The sequence below is a fragment of the Sebastes umbrosus genome, chromosome 13 (assembly GCF_015220745.1).
Source record: "Sebastes umbrosus isolate fSebUmb1 chromosome 13, fSebUmb1.pri, whole genome shotgun sequence".
Taxonomy (NCBI): domain Eukaryota; kingdom Metazoa; phylum Chordata; class Actinopteri; order Perciformes; family Sebastidae; genus Sebastes; species Sebastes umbrosus.
In genome coordinates this window covers 8167023-8176676 of record NC_051281.1, presented here as the reverse complement: position 1 = coordinate 8176676, position 9654 = coordinate 8167023, and positions in this window count along the sequence as shown.

Sequence of the window (9654 nt, the reverse complement as noted above, 5' to 3'; positions counted from 1 at the left end):
TATTTACATATACAACAATAACAAATGAATACAGATGAAATAATATGCATGATAAATGGAAGAAATATTAAACATAAAGCAACTTAACAAGCAAACACCTCTACCCCACTCCCCTCTCTCTTCCCTGGCACTTGGTTCAGCCTAACCAGCAAAGTGAAATCAGCTGGAGACCTGTGGCTGAAGTTTCAGGTGTGCTCCCTGAAAACACTCCCCTGGAACCACTGTAAGCCTCAAAGAGAGAGGAGTTCTCCAAAATAAAAACACAACATTACAACCTGAACTTCATTAGTCTGTTTTCTTGACCTTAGTTAATTAGCATGTGTGTGTCTTTTTCCATCTTAGTGAAGGGGATGGTTTGCAGCTCCCTCGCTCATTTTGCTAATTTAATAGTGATGAATTTTGCTGTATATTTGGAACCATGCTGACATATTCAGGTGCATATAGCAATGTGCAATAACTGTATGAAGGTATTTCTGTAGGCCTATAGTGTGTTTTATCTCTCTCTTTATCTCTTTATCTCTTCTAAGGCTTGTGTTAGGTGCCAGTTTGAACTTTAAATATGGCTTTGAGCCCAATCTTGACAGAACTATGCCACATCAAACCTCTCATATAAATACTATATCTTGCAAGGAGAAGCAGCACAAAGCAGAGATTTCAACCCGCCAAAATTAATAGAGACATTAAACATTTACAGACTAATTTGCTTTAATCACATCTTATATCGCTTTTTCCTTCCGCAGTTCTTCCACACATTGTGTGAGTGTGTAATTTATTTTAAACAGGTTTTCACTTCAGTGATGATTATCACCAAACTAGATCCTTTCCGCACCTCAGCTTTGATTAGATTATTTTTGCCACTCAGCAGAAAGAGGTGTTGTTTGGAGGTATTTATGCTGCAGAAATGAAAAGACGAGGAGGAGGAGAAAAAAGAAAAAGAAAAGACGGCCTGTATTAGTTTGAGCTGTACAAGTTGACACAGGTTCATATTTTCCTGGAATTTGTTGCATGGTGGTGCAGCGGAGTCGGTTCCAGCAGTTGTGTTTAAGACGTGGAGAGGTAGGCCAAAGAAGAGGAAAATGACATGGGGCACTCATCTCCTCCTGTCTCCCCTATATCCTTTACCCTCTCCTCACCATTCCTCTCCTCTCCTGTCCTCTCCTCTCCTCTTTTCTACACTCCTCTCCTTTCCTTTCCTCTCCTCACCTCTCCTCTCCTCTCCTCCTTTTTTGTTTCGTTTCGTTTCATTTATTTTCTTTTCTTTTCCTTTCCATTCCTTTCCTCTTCTTTCCTGTCCTCCTTTTCCCTTTCCTTTCCTCTCCTCTCCTCTTTTCTCCTCCCTTTTCCTTTCCTTTCCTTTCCTTTCCTTTCCTTTCCTCTCCTCTGTTCTCCTCTCCTCTCCTCTCCTCCTTTTTCATTTCCTTTCCTTTCCTTTCCTTTACTCTCCTCTCCTCTCTTCTACTCTCCTTTCCTGTCCTCCTTTTTCGTTTCCTTTCCTTTCCACTCGTCCTCTCCTCTCGTCTCATCTCCTGCCCTCTCCTTTCCTGTCCTCCTTTTTCGTTTCCTTTCCTCTCCTCTCCTCTCCTCCTTTTTCATTTCCTTTCCTTTCCTTTCCTTTCCTCTCTTCTCCTCTCCTCTCCTCTCATGTCCTCTCCTTTCCTGTCCTCCTTTTTCCTCTCCTTTCCTCTACTGTCCTCTCCTTTCCTCTCCTCTCCTCTCCTCTCTGTCCTTAAGCTGTGCAGGCATTCAGTGCTGCATGGGCAAAGCCAGAGAAAATAGACAAGTGAGCAGATAGATTTATTAGAGCATTGGTATAAATCTGGTAGTCTGTCGACATCTGTGTGCATGTGGCTGCATGCGTCTGTCTTTGTCAGTCAGTGTGTGTGTGTGTGTGTGTGTATGCATATGTGTGTGTCCGTGGGAGTGCACGGCCAGGTTAGCGTGGGTGTATTTTTCCATGTGTCCCTCTGAGAAAGAAATAGTGCCTGAGGAACGCAACAGCGTCCCTACTAGAGATGAGTTTTGTCTCCACCTACAATGACTGTTAAGTGCATACACACATGCAACCTCCCACAAAGCATTAATGAGGGGTTGCCACTGTAAATGGATCTATACGCTGCAGACAGTCATTTCTGTAGATCAGTCAGATAAGTGGAGTCCTCCTATTTCTTATCTCCTACAGTGGAGTCTAGGTGGTCTGCTGCTTTTATTTACCATGCATTTCCTGCACATGTGCGTGTTCGCTTGCAGAAAAACAAGGACCATTGATAGGAGGGATGAGAAAATGAGAAATGAGTGGGCCAGCGTATAGGGAATGAGCGACAAGGGAGGGAAAGTTATTAATGAATAGAGGAAAAGAGAAAGGAGGGAAAGACTGAGAGATACAGTATAGATAACGAGAGAGAAAGAGACACAGAGGGAGAACTTAGAGGTAACCCGACACTATAATGCTCCTCCATTTGTGTGAACTCCTCCAATTCTCCATCAATCTAGCAGTGAGATGTTGCTTACACAAAGGGCACATCTCGAGATCAACTCTGTGTGGGGTTTCATCTGATACCACTGACTGTAATTATAGGAGTGGGAGACACACACACGCACGTGTTTAATACAGACCGTGAAATGAAGCAATCTTGCTTCTTTTACAGATGAAATATGCACTAAAAGTATAATTTATCATGCTTTTAAGATAGAGACACGCACATTTTCACAAATCCGCATGAACACCCATGACCTCCACTTTGGCTCAGTGTGTTAGGAGGAGACAGTGATCTTTATGAGTTAATGCAGGCCCTGGAGGTGATGGCTCAGCTGCCGCCTAAGTTCCACGGGCCACCCAACTAGGCTGCTAGTGCTAAGAGATTTAATAGTCTATTTTGTGCACGACATTGCATCTCCGCCTTTTAGGCCCAGCTTGCCTCAGGAGGGACCCTTAAAGGGTAACTTAAAGGATATTTTTCCACCCTATTTTCCCATGATTTTGTGTCTAAGTGACTAATGAGGACAGCACTTTTTGAAATTGGTCAAGTATTGAGGGATAACGTTGCCGCTAAACGGGCTGGAGTGTAATCATTTGGGGCAACCTGGTACCGTCAGTTTACATCCTCTTAAAGTGCTTGTTAAAAATGCTTTGTTTTGGCTCAGATTGTTATCATAGGTGTCTGAGAAATAAAACCTTTTTCTTTACCTTTTGCTTTCTATAAGTCATCGTGTCATGTGACTTGTTGCCGAAAGAGACAACGGTGAAAACGTGAGTGAGAAATTGAGAGAGGAGTGCCACCGGTGTTGTCAGAGTTTGCTGTGTTAGGAGTAAAGAAAGCGTAGCTTTGTGTTATTTAAAAGATTTTCAATGTCATGGCTGAATATTTAGATGATTTCGACAACGTGGATGCGACGCGAGATTTCAGAACGAGGCTTCTCCGAGCGAGACACACAATAACAAGCAGACCAGATCAAGCGAACGAAAGATAAGAGAAACGTTTCTCTATAGGGTCAATCCATCCATTATTTGTAACCGCTTATCCTATTCAGGGTCAACAGGGGGCTGGAGCCGATCCCAGCTGCCATTGGGCGAAGACGGGGTACATCCTGGACAGGTCGTCTCTGTAGGATCCTTTCCATAATGTTGTCAGACACTTATAATAACCTGAGCCTGTCAGTGGCAAAGACAAGCACTTGGACGTAAACTAACGGTGCCAGGTTGCCCCAAATTGTTACACTACAGCCCGTTTAGCGGCTACAGCGTACTCCCTCAAGACCAATTTCAAAAAGTGTTGTCCCCATTAGTCACTTAGATCCTTTATCCTTTAAACAACATTTACAAAATCACATCCGGAGTATGACTTATCATGGGTTGTTCCCCCATACACGAGGTGAGTCGAGTGTTAATCCAGATAAATTGCTGTGCAGATAAAGCTTGTATAGTTTAATTCTGAAAATGTGTTTTTGCAATATCACTCTCCTCCTTGAGAAATATACCGCATGAGAAAATATGAGCGCTTTCCTCGAGGAACCTGTCATCATTGCAACATCCTGAAACAACACTTGCCTTGAGAAACAGTCGTTGACCCCCATGATTGTCGTGGGTGGATAAACATTGAGATGAATGTATCTTTTACTCATCTCTTTCACCCCCGCCTAAATCTCCCTGCATCTGTCCCACATCCCTCTTCCCCTCTCTCTCTCTCTCTCTCTTCCGTCACGTCTTCCTCGCGATTGTGCCATTTATCAAACTCCGTAACTGTCTCCTCCCCTTCTCTCTGTTATCTTGGGTTGTGAAAACATGGCCACCAGAGGTTGGTGGGAGACAGAGAGAGGGGGGTCTGCTGTCTATAGTGGCTGCTTTGGCTCAGTGTTCCTGTGTGAAGACAGGGCAGGTCTCTCTCTCTTTAGGACAGAGACAATAAACATGGTTGTTTGTGCAACAACAGTCGCGGAATGCCTTGATGGGAAGCAGACAACCAGCTCGCTAAAGTGTGTGCATATGTGCAATATGGGCAACTTGTGGTCAGCGTGCAAAGCATCTTTACTGTTCGGGGAAGCTGAGTGAGAAATGATCTCACACACAGACATGAAGGCATCCTTTAATACGACCTTTGACCTCAGCAACACGTGAGCTGCTACAGTGTTAAAGCAAAGAGTCCCATACTGTAACATATATACTACCCTGTTTAGGTTGGTTATGGCTCTAAAACAGTAATACAGAGCTAAGCACTGTTTACAGAGCAATTTTACTACCTTTGGTTTGCAGGATAATGTATTTCTACACATAGTGGACTGAGATTCTCTATTCATTTTGTTTTTTGAACACAAGATGGCGTCCTTGGAGCAGAAAGTTGATTTGATCTACACCTCCGTTCTACTCAGACTACACTGAGAGGACTGCTTGTAATGATAACCATGATCAAAAATGAAAATCAATGTCAAAGTCAAATAAAGTACATTACAATCAAGTGAAATACACTATAATAACATATTAACAATAAATCATAAATGACATGTACAGCTGCATCTGGCTTAGTTTCAATCAGCTCAACTTTTCAGCCTGTATAACCATTTGTGCTTACTTGTGTTTGTGTTTGTGTGTGTGCGCACGTACGTGAGCTCTAGTTTTTATGTGTTCCAGAAAAAGAAAGAGATTTTTATTGACATTTTTAGTTTAGTAATCCATATAATTATCCGACTGTTCTTCATGCGGCAGTCTTGCTCTGAAGCAACGATAAGGGTTTTGTAAACAGTCTTGGGTCGGCTGTGCCTGCTACCTTGCATACCTCCCTAGTTGAATTACACACACACACATGCGCGCGCACGCACACACACACACACACACACCAAACAACAACATTTTGAGACAACAATAACAGGCAAACATGTTGTTATCATCCCCGATTAGAGATACCCGGGGGTTAGTGAGGCGGGAAGGAAAACAAGCACTTCTGATGCCGCTAAACAAAAAAGACAGAGTGAGTGCGTGTATTTGTGCGTGTGTGTGTGTGTGTGTGTGTGTGTGTGTGTGTGTGTGTGTGTGTGCGTGTGTGAGTGTGTGTGTGTGCAGTCTTTAAGTCTTCAGAATAGCATGATTCTCCCGTCTTATCCATCCTTTGCCAGCACAGTTACAAAAACAGCTTCTTCAACTTCTCAGATTAAAAAAAACAAAACAGATGTGATGGGGTCCCTTGGTCTGGGGATCTGCTAGGTGTGGGTCAGTTTAAACTTTATAAAGTGTCCTTTAGTGAGTAGTGGGTAAAGAAAGGGACAGTTTAGGAGCGATGAGGTTCTGCGAAGGTACTGGACTGATGGGCTCAAATGTAGTACATCATTGTCACACATACACCAGACCATCAAGGCACCTCATAAAAGTGTGAGTGAGTAAGATACTGAACTGCACTACCTGCCTCCAGGGACCAGACATGGTGATTAGTGAAATAAACACCAGAATGTATGGGTGACTACATGCACAAAGTACATCATTCATAATACTGAAATTTGAAACGTTTTGTGTTTCCCTTTTGATAAAACATTTCATTACTTTTTTGATGCCGCCCTTGCAAAGTTTGAAGAACAAAATAAGTGGAATGACAGAAGTAAGCTAATACAAAGCAAGGCATTATTGTTACCCTATTCCATGTGAACTGTTTTTAAATGAACAATGACTATACCTTTGTTTGAATTGAGATACTAGAATATGACTCTTTCACTTTCTCCCTTCCCCAGAAAATACAACCCAAGAAGTATTTTCTTTTCCATTCACCGGAGCTTTGCATCCCTCTTTGCCTGTTTTGTTAAAGGATCCTTTTTGGAAGTTTCACCTCCCCTCAGGCATGTGTTCTCTGTGCATTCTGTGAATCGTCAGGATCATTCAAAATAAAGCCAGTTCTCACAACCCCGGGATATTTTCATTCCTAGCAGTGATGGGTTAATTGATTAGAAGCACACTGGGGTCTCGGCATGGGATTGCAACACAATAGTAGGAAACAGCTCTGTGACTGCTTTAATAACATGCACGTGGAAGGTACAACAAACATTTAGATGTACAGCAAAGCGTAGCATGAATGGTTTGCAGATTTTAAAGGGGAACTCCACCCACATTAAGGATTCCAATATGTTATTTCCATGGCCGAGGAAAGTTCAATCAATATTAGTGAACATGAGCTACTCTCTCCCAAAGCCAGAAACCAGAGAAGTAAGTCTCAAACTTGTGATGTCATAGGGTAAAAAGTCTGGAGCTGCTCCATAGACTGATTTCTTTTTTATACCCAAATGATCTTTATTCAATTGTAGTGTTCTCAGTAGTGAAACAAAAATGTTCCAATATACTCAGAACATCCCCCCTGGGTGCTCTCAGTGTCGTCTAGAACATCTTTCTCAATGCATTGACTATTATTGTAGCTATACCTATGAAAAGTAATGCACTTATTCACGTTATTCGAGTATATCCCACAAATCACTTCATAGTTATTACTAATAGTAGTTAGTTAGTAATTAACGTAATCGTGAACCAGGTAATATATAGAGCCGTATAGGGAGGAGGTCGGGGTGGATGGGTGGGTCTAAAAAGACCAGACTTTCGCCCATGAGAACGTCCCGTGTGAAACCAGAAGACAACATGATTTTTTTGTTGTCGCACAACTTACCGTATTTAAGTAACGCCACTTCCGGAGTTATTTTAAGCCAAACCACGATCTTTTCCTGAACATAACTAAGCCGTTTTGTTACCTAATCCAAAGGAAGTTGTTTCTTGTGAAGACGGATTTTGAAAAGACGCAAGTAGCGGGCTGAAACTGACACGTGTTGCTGGATATTTTTAGGAAAACAAACTAAAATGGGGGAACAACTTTTTGGTAAGATAGGCATATACAAACTGTTGCATGAGAATACGTTGAGCAGTTCCACACTTTATACTTGATGACATCACAAATTTGAGTTTTAGCACTCTCGTTTTTGGATTTAGGAGAGAGTTGTTCATGTTTACTAATATTTCTGGACTGCCTTAGACCATAAGAATAACATGTATGAACTTTGAAAATGGGCGCAGTTCCCCTTTAAGGTAAAGTGGTTGATTGTACAGTAATACTGTCAATCAATGTCCATCATAGTGAAGGAATCCAGAGCCCTGCTTATTTAACTGCTGATTTGAAAATGATCTTGTTCTGTAAGATAAGATAAAGCCAAAGTGCGTCATATAGTTGCTTCAGTCAAAGTGTCCTGGGCAAAAGGACTCAGACGAAGAAAGAAAAATGAAGTAGAGTTTCGAGGAAAAAGAGAGCCAAAATGCTTTCACATGACTACTTTTTGTTTTTAACTTTCTCTTTTTCAAGCACTTCAATCACAGATGCCATCGATCTGGAAAACTGATTGTCTAACTGGCAGCCCTGTCATTTGTCTCAGTTCCCTCTGGTGTAATTGCACAGCCGTCTCTTCCTTCGCACTTTGTCTTTCCTTCACTTTGTTTGTCCTGCCCTGCCGGCTCTCCACATTTCACACGAAATCCCAAAACATGTGTCCCTGCAAGCAAAAACATCCAAACGCCCGTGCTTATTGACAGCCTTGTGCACCCACACTCTTTTTTTCCCCTCCCCTCTCTCTGTCTCCTACGCTCACACAAACACACTCGCACAGAGCCAAGAATTTGCTTGTTAGAAGTTTGTTACTAGAGTTGAGCCTTGTAATTGACTAACCTCTGCTCTGCCGCGCTCTCCTCTGCTTTGCTCATTTTCGTCAGCTCGGTCCAAAACTCTCCAAGAAACATGAACTTCGCCTGAACTCCCTCCTCAGAGAGACACAGAGGCCGAGGGTGTGACAAACATAACTTCTGTCAGCTAATATACTGCACACTGTACTGTCACAGTGTTATTGGTCCATGTGCTGAGAGGGAGAGTGAGGTAAAGAAAGGCCTAGACCAGCCAGAAACGCATAGAGAGAAGACGAGAAATGGCCGCAAGCTATCTTTAAATTACTGTATGTTGTAATTATTTCTGACCTTCTATCATAAATCCTATCAGAGAGAACCTTCTACTTAATTTGTTATACTGTATACGTATGAGATCCCAGGGTGACAGTAACAGTGGTTTGGGTTCACGATAGTCCTGTGCATGCATTAAATGGTGAAAGTAACCATGACACCCGCTCTGCTATTTCTACAACAATGAAGTCAATCTTGAAAAGTTCATGGGAGCAAAAGGGGGTGACGCTGCAAACTAATGAAAGCTCAACACTGTACTGTGTGAAAATGCACCAAAGTCAAGACACAATGGGAACCCTCTACAGTGTAAAAGGCAGTAATATACTCCATCACATTTTATATATCACCTTTGAGTTTACAAGTGTGACAGAAGTAATCAGACCAATGTTGCCATGGTTTTCAAACGAGTACGAAAGCAGCAATGCAGTTGAACTTTGTAGTTAACAGGGAAGAAATGATCTGGCTGCTGTTTATACTAAGTGGAGATTGGAAACAAAGTGTTGGAAAACAGTTTTAATCCAATTTAAGGCAATAGTTTGACATTTTGGGAAATAACGATTATTCGCCCTCTTGCCAAAAGTCAGATGAGAAGATCGATAGCACTCCCACCCAACAGCTGATTAGCTTAGCTTAGCACAAAGACTGGAAACAGAGGGAAACAGCTAGCCTGGCTCTGTGCAAAGGTAATCTGTGTACCAGCAAGCCTGAAAATCACAATGTTTTCTCTTGTTTGTTTAATCCGTATAAAATCTGAAGTCGTACAAAACTGAAGCTGCCTCTGTTTCCAGTGTTTGGAGGGTAAAATCTTTACTTGAACTTATGTTCGTGCGAGTTGACAAGAAAGACACAGTCAAGTATGTAAAGCATAATGATTTTGTCAAGCAAGAATTTACTTTACCTTGCATCATCTATAACTATATGCTTTACTTTTGTTCCATCAAACATTTTGAATGTCACTTTTTCATAATATGAAAAAAAGGTGTGGTGTGGTGTGTGTCTCATTCGCTATAAAAGTGTCTTGCTTTGTATAATAACACATAATCTCAATTTGCATGGTAGCCTACAAGTTGCATGGCAAAGCATTTACTATTTATTGCAGGGGAAAATCACTGGAAAAGAAGTGACCACTGTCTTGGTACGAGAGAGGCCACATGACGAATCCAGTCTCAACACTTTCTGTATTTTGGCCTTAAGCT